This window comes from Podarcis raffonei, chromosome 6, assembly GCF_027172205.1.
Source record: "Podarcis raffonei isolate rPodRaf1 chromosome 6, rPodRaf1.pri, whole genome shotgun sequence".
Classification (NCBI taxonomy): domain Eukaryota; kingdom Metazoa; phylum Chordata; class Lepidosauria; order Squamata; family Lacertidae; genus Podarcis; species Podarcis raffonei.
In genome coordinates, this window is record NC_070607.1 from 96,455,905 (window position 1) to 96,470,298 (window position 14,394).

General features: G+C 50.0%; 1 pseudogene; it reads right to left on the reverse strand.

The window, feature by feature from the left end:
- Window positions 1-3,368: 3,368 nt before the first annotated feature.
- Window positions 3,369-3,810, reverse strand: LOC128416657 (40S ribosomal protein S15a-like; annotated as a pseudogene).
- Window positions 3,811-14,394: the final 10,584 nt, after the last annotated feature.

Genomic DNA, 14,394 nt, shown 5'->3' on the forward strand with positions numbered 1-14,394 from the left:
ACTTCAGTTATATCCCCACGTTTACTTAAATGTGCCTTTTGGGCACCTAGCTGTTCTTCCCTGTGTTACCAGCAGGGGGAGTTGCTTAACTTCATGGCCTTGAGAATTGTTCAGCGAGCTGCTGCATTGACTGACTGGTCAGTAAGTCATCCTGAGTAAAGATCAATCAGCTGTCAGTTTGAAGGAACTTAAATTGCAGTTAAATAAAAATAAAAATCAGAGCCGGGGACGGTGGATGAATCAGCCACTGGCTGCATGGTGCCCAGTTCCAAGACTGGGGTTTGAGTCTCTTGTATCTATGCAAGGTTATTTGATTGATTGATTGATTGATTGATTGATTGATTGAATGAATTTATATACCGCCCTATACCTGGAGGTATAGGTGCAGCTGTGGTCTAAACCACAGAGCCCAGGGCTTGCCAATCAGAAGGTCGGTGGTTCGAATCCCCGCAATGGGGTGAGCTCCCGTTGCTTGGTCCCAGCTCCTGCCAACCTAGCAGTTCGAAAGCACGCCAAAAAGTGCAAGTAGATAAATAGGTACTGCTCTGGCGGGAAGATAAACTGTGTTTCCGTGCGCTGCTCTGGTTTGCCAGAAGCGGCTTAGTCATGCTGGCCACATGACCCAGAAGCTGTAAGCCGGCTCCCTCGGCCAATAAAGTGAGATGAGTGCTGCAACTCCAGAGTCGGCCATGACTGGACCTAATGGTCAGGGGTCCCTTTACCTATGTGCCTGGAAGTCTCAGAGCGGTTCACAGAAAAGATCACAATATATAAAATTAAAATAAAAACAAGAAGATTACTCCCATGGGACTTTCAGTCCCTGGACATTCCTTCCATAGGCAAAGAATAAAAAATATAAACCACAAAGCATCACAGCCAGAAGGGACGAATGCACAGAGATATAACATAGCTCCAAAGGGATAATAAAGTATTAACTCATCCAAATATTCCCTTTACAAAATAATATATATAAAAATAGAGATATTCACCACCTGTGAGCTGCTTCATTACTGAGAGTAAAGGTTCTATATAGTGTTAAATGAGATAGACATTTGCATAGGTGGGTGGCACCAGGTAACCATTAGGCTCAATATTTGTATAAGAAATAAAAATTTATGCCTTATTGGGGGGAGGAGAGAAACGTCCTTTGAGCTCGGCCCTTCAGAGACTTTTTGTACAGGAGGTATCCTTTCAAGAAGGGCAACTTGCCAAACCCTTGAATACCAGATATCCAAACGGTTAAGATGAAAGGATTTGGCAATATAGCCCCGGGCTGCTCTTAAGGGATGAGAAACAAAGTCTTTACCTTTCAGATCCTGCTCTGTTCTCATATACAGGTTCATCAAAAGTGCCAGGTGGGGAAATGGGTACAGCTTGTGCCCTCGTGTGCCTCTTGCTCACGCTGTGCTTTTGGCCCCGAGATATTGACAGGAGCCAGGAGATGCCGCAGGACTTTTCACAGAGCAAACGGTGGTGGCAAATGCCAAACTGAAGAACAAACTGCCCTGGACCAGCCGGTAGGGTTGCATGGGAACGCAGGTGGAAGTTTGGTTCCAAGCAGGTATTGCCAGAAGCATTCGTCCTCGGAGGATGTGAGCCTGCAAAATTGCAAGTTGAGCAAAACGGTGGCCCATCCATCTGGCAAATTGCTGCCCATGATGATGATAAATAATAGCCAGTGGTGGTTAGAGCATTGTAAAACACCTGGGAGAGACTTGGTCATGAAACTTTCCCTGGATGGCCTTGAGCCAGTCACAGTCTCTCAGCCAAACCTACCTCACAGGGTTGTTGTGGAGTCTGAACGAGGAGCAGAGGACCAATGCGCACCACTTTGGAGAAGCAGTTTGGATATAAATGCAATACATAAATAATTTGTATTATAATTTGAGCATTCCGAGAACTTCATAGGCGCTCTTTTCCTGCAACCATTACAACAGCCTGCAAGGCAGATCGGTATGGTTATTACAGTGGTACCTCGGGTTACATACACTTCAGGTTACATACGCTTCAAGTTACAGACTCCGCTAACCCAGAAATAGTACCCCGGGTTAAGAACTTTGCTTCAGGATGAGAACAGAAATTGTGCTCTGGCGGTGCAGCAGCAGCAGGAGGCCCCATTAGCTAAAGTGGTGCTTCAGGTTAAGAACAGTTTCAGGTTAAGAACGGACCTCCGGAACGAATTAAGTACTTAACCCGAGGTGGCACTGTATTCCCATGTAGGCTGCAAACACTGAGCGTGAGTGGTCAACTTAAGGCTATCTAGTAAATTCACAGCAGACCTGAGAATTAAATCAGGTATCTGTAAGTCAAGTTGCACAGCTCTGGCAAGCTGGCTGGATCGATAGTCTGGCTCAGTGCACTGCCGCCTCCTGCCTTCAGTGGAGAATACCTTTAAAGGCCTTTAAAAAAATAAAAATAAATCACCTAGAGGTGAGACGTTTTGCACCAGGCAAATACCCAGCCTCTTGCAGTTTGCAAAGAACTTCTGCTATAGTTTGACGCTGTGCCCAGGACTGCTCCCAGAAACCAAAATGCTTGTTCCTCCCGCACTTTCTGTTCCTTTTAAATTTGAACATCTAACCTGCCAAAGCAGTGATTCCCATGTGGGTGGTACTGTCCCCTGGGGGGGATTCCCTACTGGGAACTAAGAAGCAAGGGGGGGCACTGGAGGTGTAAATGACTTGCCAGTCTTTGAAACACTGTTCTCACTGGATCAAGTTCCCCAAGTTTGCCCAATTAATTCAACTAAATAGCTTTAGCTGGATTCGGAAGAAACGTGCAGCTAATTGTTACCGTTTCAAATTTTATCGTGCTCTTCCTTAGTAGGTCATGCAACCTGCTATTCTGAATAATGCTTTTTAATGGGTTGGGGGCACTGGAGATGAGTTTGTGGACCCGAGGGAGCGGGGGGCCTGAAAAAGTTTGGGAACCCCTATGCTAAGCAATTGTGCAGAATTCGAAAGCCGGGGTGTGCCCTGTGAAATTGGGTTGGCTTAATGATGATGATATTTGGTGCCCCCATTATTTTGGGGGTGTTTGTGATTGGTTTTGTTTTTTTCCTATTTGAACAATTTATTAAGGTAAAGGGACCCCTGACCATTAGGTCCAGTCGTGGCCGACTCTGGGGTTGTGGCGCTCATCTCACTTTACTATTCCGGGTCATGTGGCCAGCATGACTAAGCTGCTACTGGTGAACCAGAGCAGCGCACGGAAACGCTGTTTACCTTCCCGCCAGAGCGGTACCTATTTATCTACTTGCACTTTGACGTGCTTTCAAACTGCTAGGTTGGCAGGAGCAGGGACCAAGCAACGGGAGCTCACCCCATCGTGGGGATTCGAACCACCAACCTTCTGATCAGCAAGTCCTAGAACAATTTATTAGTTTGCCTGTTTTTACAAGTTTAGAAAAAGAATCCCAGGATTTCCCCCCCTGCGTGTTTTCGCCTAGCTTCCTTGTAGTCCATGATGCCAGCTGAAGTTGTCAGCACAATGCACCCAAACTGACGTGAAGGTAGCAGGTTGTTCTGCCACTTTTCCAAATCCTTCAGTTGGACATCAAATCTGGAGCTGATCACACCACACTTGTTGAGTCTGCCTGTGAGATTAACAACAATCGTCCCAGCTCTGTGATCATCAATGATCTCAAATTCACCTATGTAACCATGCTTCATCATCACAGTTAGGAACTGGACAATAACTTTGGAGCACAGTCTGATGAGAACTTGATGTTTTCCACGCTTCTCAGCATTTGTTGATGCTTTTAAGAGCATCTGCCAGAACATTCATGCGCACCATGATGCCAGTGCAGCAATATGGCGGAAAAAGCTTGCGATTGGTTTTTAATTGGGATTTAGCTTTGCAAAGCCTTTGCAAGGGAGCGGGCTCTGATCCTGCGCACACAGCAAAAGCAGCGTGTGGCTGTTGAACGTGGAGAGTTGGAGGGGATGCTTCGGAAATGGGGTCGTGTGGGAAGGATAATTACGAAGCCCAAAATTTGTGATTCCCCTCCAAACCTGCGCCAAAATGTTGCTGCTGTTCAGCAGCGGGGAAAAACCCTTGTTTTGCAGCGCCCTGCTGACTGACCGATTGGTGCATCAAACAAAATTTGGGGCTTCGTAGTTAATGGTTCCTCCACGCCCTGCCCGTCACAGTGCAGCCCAGGCAGCTTCAGATCTGCAGCTGGAAGGGGGGGACCTGCTTTCCAAAGCCAAAACATCTGCAGCCTCTCTCCAGCCCCCACCCACCCATTGTGGCTCAGCAGGATTCCTGCAACTCCTTCCCCTCATTCTCTCCACACTGACCCTTCTGTTTATCCTGATGCAGGTGGGCTGATTCTGGCCCCCTATTGAACCGCTCTGCCCTCTGGACAAGACTGCGGCCTGTTCAGATCAATGGCGCCTTCTGTTGCTGGGCTGTTTCCAAGGGACTGTCCCCTGCCGTTTTCGCAGGGGGGGGGGCGCAGCCATCCTCCAAGCCTGGCGATCTTTTGACGGTCTCCGGCCGAGCAGGGCCAAGATTTAACGCGTCCGCCCCGCTGACCCCAGCTGTGCCCTGTGGCCAAGCCGACCTGCCTGCCCTCTGCCACCAAACGCCGAAAACAACTGTGCAAAAAAAGTCAGGGAGTTAACTGAGCACAGAGCCCTTTCGGGAGTTGACAGCCCTGGTCAGTGCCTCTAAAAATAGGTTCGCGGGATGCTGCTTCCGGCTGATCCTTGCAATGACGGTCAAATGGTCAGGAAGTGGGAAAGGGCTCTTGTTGCAAAATTTACTCTGCATTAGGGGACTTGCACCCACCCTCGAACTTCCTGCAATTCTGGGCCATCACCCCAAACGGCAAAAATCTGTTTATTTCTGGTGTGACCGGGAGGTCATCTCAAACTTTTCCAGGAGGGGAGGTTACAGCATTTGGGGCTTCTAGGCCAAAAATCAAGTTAGGGGGGTACGTCAAAGGCATATAAAATTATAAATGGTTCTGTGGACGTGGGTGGAGGTGTGTTGTTCTCCCTCTCAAAATCCCAGAACCTAGGGACATCTGGAGAAGTTGAACATTCAGAGCAGACAAAATGAAGTATTTCTGTGGAATTGTTAAACTGTGGAACTCACTCCCACAAGATCTAGTGGAAGACACCACTTTGGATGACTCTCAAAGTGACTTAACAGCATTTAGCCTTCATCTTCTCTCTTCTTATACAGTAAATGCCTTTATTGGGTTTCTATAACAAACATTCCTTTTAAAGAAAAAACACACATCACTTATCCTACACAAGTTGGGCTATCCATGGCTGCTATTAATTAATTTATTCTATTTATAAAAGTATTTGTTTACTTCCTATTACAATCTGTCTTGAAGTGGAGTACACGCGAAGATGGTAAAACAATAACAGCAAAATTGCAGTAGTATACAGGCCAATGCAACCGATGATGCAAAGGGCACTATTAATTAATTCCTAATATTAAAAAGCAGGAAAGTGCAGAGCGATCCTAATATCCCTGCATCCCAATTTCCCCCATGAATTTGAGGGCTTCCTTCTGAATCTGGGGAGACCTCCTGTCTTTGGAGAAACTCTCTGCATGTTTCAGAATCCTGTTTTTCCTCCAGCCCCCTCAACTCGCTGCTAGGTAGGAGAGCAATAGCCAGAGTTTTGGGGTGTTCGCTGAGCTGGAAGCTGGAACCACAGAGACCTGCTTGCGCTGCGCTGGATCCAACTAACAGCGAAGCAAGATTTGTCAGGGTGTCAGTGCTGTGAGCCCCTCCATCCTGTGCCCAGCTTGTATATTTGTGCAAATAACACCGTAAGTCTTAAAGACACCGCAGTCTCTGCTGACCTTCATTCCAAGGAAACCGAACTTGGCTAAGTTCCTGGAGTCCCTCCCCGCTCAGAGATTGGGGTGGCGGGTATCAGTAGATGCGTGGCAAGCGTGTTGTTCTCCAGCGCAGCAGACCTGGACCCAAAGATGAATTTCATGGCATAAACTCAGCCTTTTTCAGCTATGGGCCAGTCCACCGTCCCTCAGACCATGTGATGGGTTGAACTATATTTTTTTGGGTGGGGGGGAAATGAACGAATTTCTATGCCCCACTAATAACCCAGAGATGCATTTTAAATAAAAGCACACATTCGATGATGATGATAATTTATTATTTATACCCCGCCCATCTGGCTGAGTTTCTCCAGCCACTCTGGGCGGCTCCCAATCGAGTGTTAAAAACAATACAGCATTAAATATTAAAAACTTCCCTAAACAGGGCTGCCTTCAGATGTCTTTTAAAGATAAGATAGCTGCTTATTTCCTTCACATCTGAAGGGAGGGTGTTCCACAGGGCGGGCGCCACCACCGAGAAGGCCCTCTGCCTGGTTCCCTGTAACCTCACTTCTCGCAATGAGGGAACCACCAGAAGGCCCTCGGCGCTGGATCTCATGTAAAAACACCAGGCAGGCCCCACAAATAACCCAGAGATGCATTTTAAATAAAAGGACACATTCTACTCATGTAAAATACACTGATTCCTGGACCGTCTGCGGGTCAGATTGAGAAGGCGATTGGGCCGCATCTGGCCCACGGGCCTTAGGTTGCCTAGCCCTGGGCTGGATGATTCTTGGGGTCCCTTCCAACTCTACAAATTTATTATTATGATTCTAAGGTACTTGATGAAGTGCCGGGTGCGGGGAGGAGAATCTGCCCAGAGACCTTGCCACCATGGGCATAGCCAGGGGGGCAGCGGCCCTTCCCCTAAATCAAGTAAATAAATAAACCAATTGTGCCACAGATAACTCTGTTCTGCCCCGCCCCCAACATAAAGCCTGCCACCCCCAAAATAAATCCTGGCTATGCCCATGCTTGACTTGAGCAATTTTCAGCAGCAAGGTTTGCCAAGGAGGCAGCTCCTTGCCAACCAGGTGTCTTCAAGCTGTTTTGCACCGGGGGCTCTGATATAGTCCAGAGTATAAGGAGGGCGAATAGAAGAGGAAGAAATGGAGGCAGGGAGAGATTTTACTTTCTTGGGCTCCATGATCACTGCAGATGGTGACGGCAGTCACGAAATTAAAACACGCCTGCTTCTTGGGAGAAAAGCAAAGACAAACCTAGATAGCATCTTAAAAAGCAGAGACATCACCTTGCTGACAAAGGTCCGTATAGTTAAAGCTATGGTTTTCCCAGTAGTGATGTATGGAAGTGAGAGCTGGACAATAAAGAAGGCTGATCGCCAAAGAATGGATGCTTTTGAATTCTAGTGCTGGAGGAGACTCTTGAGAGTCCCATGGACTGCAAGAAGATCCAACCTATCCATTCTGAAGGAAATCAGCCCTGAGCGCTCACTGGAAGGACAGATCGTGAAGCTGAGGCTCCAAGACTTTGGCCACCTCATGAGAAGAGAAGACTCCCTGGAGAAGACACTGATGTTGGGAAAGATGGAGGGTACAAGGAGAAGGGGACAACAGAGAACGAGAAGGTTGGACAGTGTTCTCGAAGCTACTAAAATGACTTTGACCAAACTGTGGGAGGCAGTGGAAGACAGGAGTTCCTGGCGTGCTCTGGTCCAGGGGGTCACGAAGAGTCGGACACGACTAAATGACTAAACAACAGCAACATCAGGAGGGCACCAGGTTGTCAAAGCCTCTAGCCTTGGGCGATGGGGCTCGAATTATGCAGGGGGGCAGAGAGGTCCCGGCCCCCTTCCCACTGTGGGCGCCTTTCTTGGCTACTGTTTTCCGAAGGGCTTGGCGTGGTTTCGCTGCCCTCGGGATCTGCGGGTGCTGTGAGGTCTCCCCCTGCCTATCCCCACAAGAATCCAAGCATTGCAACGGTCTGCCCCCCACATTTGTGGGGGGAGAGGGGAACCAGGCCCCCAGCTGCATCTCTGCATTGCTGTTGCTGCTTCCCTCCCCCTGGCAGGGCAGTGCCGGGCTCTCGCTTGGGACTCTCCCGGCAGCGATGCCCGATGCCAGAATCAACAGGCCGTGTTTTCTGGCTCCGCTGCCCGTCCACAAAAGCCGTATTGAGCCATTATCCCCCCACGGCGGCTGCAAGCAGCAAGGCTGGCGCCTCGCGCCCTGCCATCTAATGACCCTCCGCTGTCTCCTGCAGATGTTTTCGATGACTCGCAGCTACTTTTTCCAGCGCTCGTGTCCGCAAAAACAAGAGAGGCCACTTTAATTCCAATTAAAGACCTCCAGCTAAGCAAACAGTGTGCAGCGGGGATCGGGCAGGGCCCAGCAGCCAAACCCGGCCCACCGAGCCACCAAGTCTAGACTCCAGATGTGCCTTTGCCAGTCCCTGCTCGACCCAGGCAAGAGCGACACTCGCCGGGCGGAGAGGGCCAAGAGCCCAGGGAGACCCTGCGCTTCAGGGGGACAGAAGGGCCTGGGGGCCCCCAGTCCAGCTCTGCCTCGGGCCTTGAGGGCCCTGTGGAGGCAAACTCCATGACTGGGATGCCTGGGAAAGGAGCCGAAAACAAGGCTGCCAACGTCGCAATGGCGTTGCACAAATCTGTGGAATCCGGGGTGGGGTTCTGGGCGCCTCTCCTCAAAGGGGAGATTGGAAAGGGCTCAGGAAAGGGTTCACAGAAAGATCAAGCAGACAGAGCAACTCCTAGGATAGCTGTCGGTAGAGCAGAAGGATCCTAATCTCGGGGGTTGTGGGTTTGAGCCCCACGTTGGGCAAAAAGGTTCCTGCTTAGCAGGGGTTGGACTAGATGACCCTTGGGGTCCCTTCCCACTCGACAGTTCTATGATTCTAGGTGACTTTGAGGAAAAGTTGCAGAGTTTGGGGCTTCTTACTTTAGAGGAAAGGTGAGGGAGAAGGGACCTGGTAGAAGTTCGTAAAGTTATGTTTTATATACAATGGTATCTTGATACTCGAACGGCTTGGCTCCCAAACAAATTGGCTCCCGAACACCGCAAACCCAGAAGTAAACCCAGGGTTTGTGAACGTTTTTCGGAACCCAAATGTCCGATGCGACTTTTGCTTGAGTGCAGGAAGCTCCTGCTGCCAATCGGAAGCAGCGCCTTGGTTTTCGAACCGTTTCAGGAGTCAAACGGACTCCTGGAACGGATTAAGTTTGAGAACCAAGGTACCACTGTATTCTGTAAGCCGCCCAGAGTGACTCGGGAAACGTAGACAAATAATAATAATAATAATAATAATAATAATAAGAAGAAGAAGAAGAAGTTATGGATGGCACTGAGACAGCGGACAGAGAAAAGTATTTCTCCCTCTCTCATAACACTAGAACATGTGGACATCCGATGCATAGTTAAACTATAGAACTCACCCCCACCAACCTTAATAATAACAATAACAATAACAATTTATTATTGATATGCCATCCATCTGATTGGGTTGCCCCAGCCTCACCAGACCGCCAAAACCCGGAAGTACCAGAATGGCTTACTCCGGAGTTTCGGAGGTCGTGCATGCGCAGAAGCACCAAATCGCAACCCGCACACGCGCGGCTGTGGGTTGCGAACACTGCGGGTTGCGAACGTGCATCCTGCATGGTTCACATTCACAACCTGAGCGTCCACTCTATACAATATTTTGGAGGACATCTGAAGGCAGCCCTGTTTGGGGGATTTTTTTAAAAAAATGTTTAATGTTTTATTATGTTTTTATATATGTTGGAAGCCGCTCAGAGTGGCTCGGACAACGCAGTCACGTGCCCAGTGTAGTATCATCATCATCATCATTATTACAGCGGATGCTTGGGTTGCAAACATGATCCGTGCGGGGGGCACGTTCGCAACCCGTAGCGGTGCATCTGCGCACGCGCGGGTTGCGATTCAGCACTTCTGCGCATGTGCAAAGCACAATTTAGCGCTTCTGTGCATGCATGACCACCAAAACCCAAAGTAACCCGTTCTGGTACTTTGGCGGCCCGTAACCTGAAAAAACGCAACCTGAAGCGTCTGTAACCCGAGGTATGACTGTCTTATTATAGACAGCCCTATTTTGGAGGGTATGGGAATTTGGTTGGGCAGGAGGACTTCTCCGCATCCTCTGCGGCTGTGCAGAGTGGGAATATGTCAGAGGTGATCATTTTATTTTGAGGGATTCCTGCGAGATCAGCTGCTTCCGAGGAGCTCCAGAGTGTGAAATTTGAAAACTACTGGGCGGCAGGGAGGGGGAACGGAAGCGGCTCCCCTAATTAAAAGTGGATCTCTTACAAAAGGGCCACCTGAACAGGAGTCATAAACCTCCAAAAGAGGGCAGCAACTCCCTCCCCCCCAGCTCCCCCCCCCACAAATACCCCCCTTCTCCCTTGCCTCTGGCTGGGCTCCAGAGCAGGCCAGCACCTGGGTTGTTAGAATAACAGGCCTTCCCAGGCTGGGTCGCTGCTCCCCCCCAACTTCTGCAACTCCCCTGCAAGCCTGGCTCCACTCTGTCTGGCCAGCTGTTCGGACCACCTTCCTTCTCTCGGTGGGGTCCCTCCAGATGGGGAAAACTTGGGCTGGTCCTCCCTGCAAGAGGAAACGCCGCCTGTTCTGGCAGGAAATCTACGTTTGTCTTGCAAGGAGCCCCAGGAATGTTTCCAGAGCAGGGGCAGCTGGACGGCAAAGATGCAGCCTGCCCCCGTTTTTATCACTTCCCGTAAAAATCCAGGACGGGCCGCTGGCTCCCCGTCACCCCAGAGCTGTGCCAAACAGCTCCCTTTTTGTAAAATTGAAGATTTTCTTGATTTACAAAAGTGTGTGCAATGTCTCTCTCTCGTATTCCCCCCCCCATGTAACGTTTTTACACATCAGTTTCATTTGTTGAGACATTAGGAAGAAAAGGGACATGGGTGGCGCTGTGTGTTAAGCCACAGAGCCTAGGACTTGCCGATCAGAAGGTCGTGGTTCGAATCCCCGCAACGGGGTGAGCTCCCGTTGCTCGGTCCCTGCTCCTGCCAACCTAGCAGTTCGAAAGCACGTCAAAGTGCAAGTAGATCAATAGGTATCCACTGGGAAGGTAAATGGCGTTTCCGTGCGCTGCTCTGGTTCACCAGAAGAGGCTTAGTCCTGCTGGCCACATGACCCGGAAGCTGTACGCCGGCTCCCTCGGCCAATAAAGCGAGATGAGCACCACAACCCCAGAGTCGGCCACGACTGGACCTAATGGTCAGGGGTCCCTTTACCTTTAGGAAGAAAAGGGAGGAGGGGGAGGGGGAAAGATGGGTGGGGTTGGGGTCAGGTGGCAATGTTTCTATTTTACTTACTATATGTAGGGTTTGGTGTCAGCGTTGCTTGTGCAGGTTCTTTGCTGTTCACTTGTGTTCCTTTGGTGGGGAGAGAGGTTGGGGTTGGCCTAGGGCAGGGGTCAGAAAACTTTTTCAGCAGGGGGCCAGTCCACTGTCCCTCAGACCTTGTGGGGGGCTGGGCTATACTTTGGAAAAAAATAATGAACAAATTCCTATGCCCCACAAATAACCCAGAGATGTATTTCAAATAAAAGCACACATTCTACTCATGTAAAAACACGCTGATTCCCAGACCGTCCGCAGGCTGGATTTAGAAGGCGACTGGGCCAGATCCGGCCCCCGGGCCTTAGTTTGCCTACACATGGCGTAGGGTGTGGTTGTTCGTTTGTGGTTGGCTGTGGTGGTCTTTATTTTCATGTGTGCATGGGGTGGGTGGGTGTTTTGGATCAGGTTAGTCATACTGATTCATATGCTGTTGGCGGATTCTTGTTCCTGTCTTGTTGGGCTGTGTATTTGATAAAGGGGAGCCATACCGGGGTGAAGGCGTCTTCTTCCATATGTCCCCGTGTCAGATTCAGTTTATTGGTTAATTTTTCTAGTAGGGCTGTTTCTCATACTATTTGGTACCATTGGTCCATGCTTACTCCTGACAGGTCTCTCCAGTGTCCGGAATGGGTTACTTCTGGTTTTCAGTGCTCGCGCATGCGCAGAAGTGCTAAATTACGCTTTGCGCATGTGCAGAAGCACCGAATTGCCGAATCGCAACCCCTGCGTGTGCAGACGCGGCGCTGCGGGTTGCGGGAGCTGCGGGTTGCAAACGTGTATCCCGCACGAATCACGTTTGCAACCCGAGCGTCCACTGTACTCAACCAAACCGAACAATTCCCACATCATTCACAGTAAGATCTATACCAAAGATACAAAAAAAAAACCCTCCAACAATACTTCTATAAGACACAGAGAGGTCAAGATCCTGCAGCTTCTGCTCTGCAGCCACACATTGGGAAGTTTTCGTTCCCAGGGATAAGAGGTCCCATTTTCTCTGCTGGATGAGAGCCTCTTCCACTTTTCGTGTTGAGACGCCGGCGAGATCAGAACGCTGGACTAGATGAGTTCACGGCCCCGATCCAGCTCTCGTCTGTGAATTGGCCCTTTGGCAAATTCCCTACGGAACTCCTTGCCCCTGCACCCCCCTTGGCTGAAAGGAGTGGCTTGGCCTTGTGGCGAAAGGGGGGCGGATGCACGGATCCTGTGCTGGTCACCAGCCATGCTCCTCTCTCTGCTTTGGCCTGGAGGGGATGGATGACGCCCAGGTCCTGGTGCAGGAGTCGGAAACAGGCATGAAGGCTTGTGCGAGGAGGGGCAGGAAATTGGACTAAATCCCAGGAAACGCCGCTCGGCTCCAGCTGGTCTAGGCCAATGCGGATGGGGGGGGATGTGAAAAAGCGGGGGAGAGGGGGTTCTGTGAAGCTGTTTCCAGGACTGTCATTCCTGGAGTTTCTGTGAGCAATTGCGGAGGGTTGGCGCATAGGATCACTGAATCGTCACATTGGAAGGGAGGCAGAGGGTCATTTAGTCGAAACCCCCCACCCTGGGATGTGGAAGAGGGCAAACCCATCAGGGATGGAGGTCTGGCAAAAGTGGGTCCTTGGCATCCATCTGTCTAGGGAGACAATGAAGGTTTGTCTCTTTTGGGGGGGTGAAGTCTGCAACAATACGACCATTTCAAAAGACGATGCACTCCAGGGTGCTGTTTTGGTCTGAAGGTCTGATCCAGATTCCTGCATCTCCCCACAGGGACCTGAACCGTGCAGTAGGGTGTAGGGGTGGGGTGTGGACAGGGCCAGATTTAGATTTGATGAGGCCCTAAGCTACTGAAGGGGATGCGGGTGGCGCTGTGGGTTAAACCACAGAGCCTAGGACTTGCTGAGCAGAAGGTCGGCGGTTCGAATCCCCGTGACGGGGTGAGCCCCCAATGCTTGGTCCCTGCTCCTGCCAACCTAGCAGATCGAAAGCATGTCAAAGTGCAAGTAGATAAATAGGTACCACTCCGGCAGGAAGGAAAATGGCGTTTCTCGCAGTGAGGGAACCACCAGAAGGCCCTCGTCGCTGGACCTCAGTGTCCGGACAGAATGACGGGGGTGGAGACGCTCCTTCAGATATACTGCATTCCTGCATTCCAGGGGTTGGACTAGATGACCCTCGGGACCCTTCCGACTCGACAATTCTGTGATTGTATTCAACATAATCTAACCTCTCTGCAAACAAATCAGGTTGAGCACTAATTAAACAGCCTGTGGGGAGATGCACCCCATCCTTTTAAAAGCCCATCCATTACATGACATGACTTGGCTTGTTCTTCAGACGCTTGGTGTGGGACCTGCCCGTTTCATGGCACCATTATCTCCCTGCAAACAAATCGTTTTGCCCGGACGATGAGGTCCAGCCCTGAGGGCCTTCTGGCGGTTCCCTTGCTGCGAGAAGTCAAGTTACAGGGAACCAGGCAGAGGGCCTTCTCGGTGGTGGCACCTGCCCTGTGGAACGCCCTCCCTTCATGGATCACTGCCTTGCCGTGGTGAAGGGGCTTGAATAACTCAAAGAAGCTATGAGCTATGCCGTGCAGGGCCACCCAAGATGGACAGGTCATAGTGGAGAGTTTCGACCAAACGTGATCCACCTGGAGGAGGAATTGGCAAGCCACTCCAGTATTCCTGCCAAGAAAACTCCATGGACAAAGACAACAGGCATATAAAAGTTATGACGCTGGAAGATGAGCCCCTCAGGTCGGAAGGCATCCAATATGCTACTGAGGAAGAGCGGAGGACAAGTACAAGTAGATCCAGAGCTGATGAAGCGGCTGGGCCAAAGCCGAAAGGACGCTCAGTTGCGGATATGCCTGGAAGCGAAAGTCAAGTCCAATGCTGTAAAGAAAAATATTGCATAGGAACCTGGAATGTAAGAACCATGAACCTGGGTAAGTTGGAGGTGGTCAAAAATGAGATGGCAAGAATAAATATTGACATCTTGGGCATCCGTGAACTAAAATGGACGGGAATGGGCGAATTCAGTTCGGATGACCATCACATCTACTACTGTGGGCAAGAATCCCGTAAAAGAAATGGAGTGGCCCTCATAGTCAACAAAAGAGTGGCGAAAGCTGTACTGGGATGCAATCTCAAAATTATTATTATTATTATTAGCATTATTACTATTAG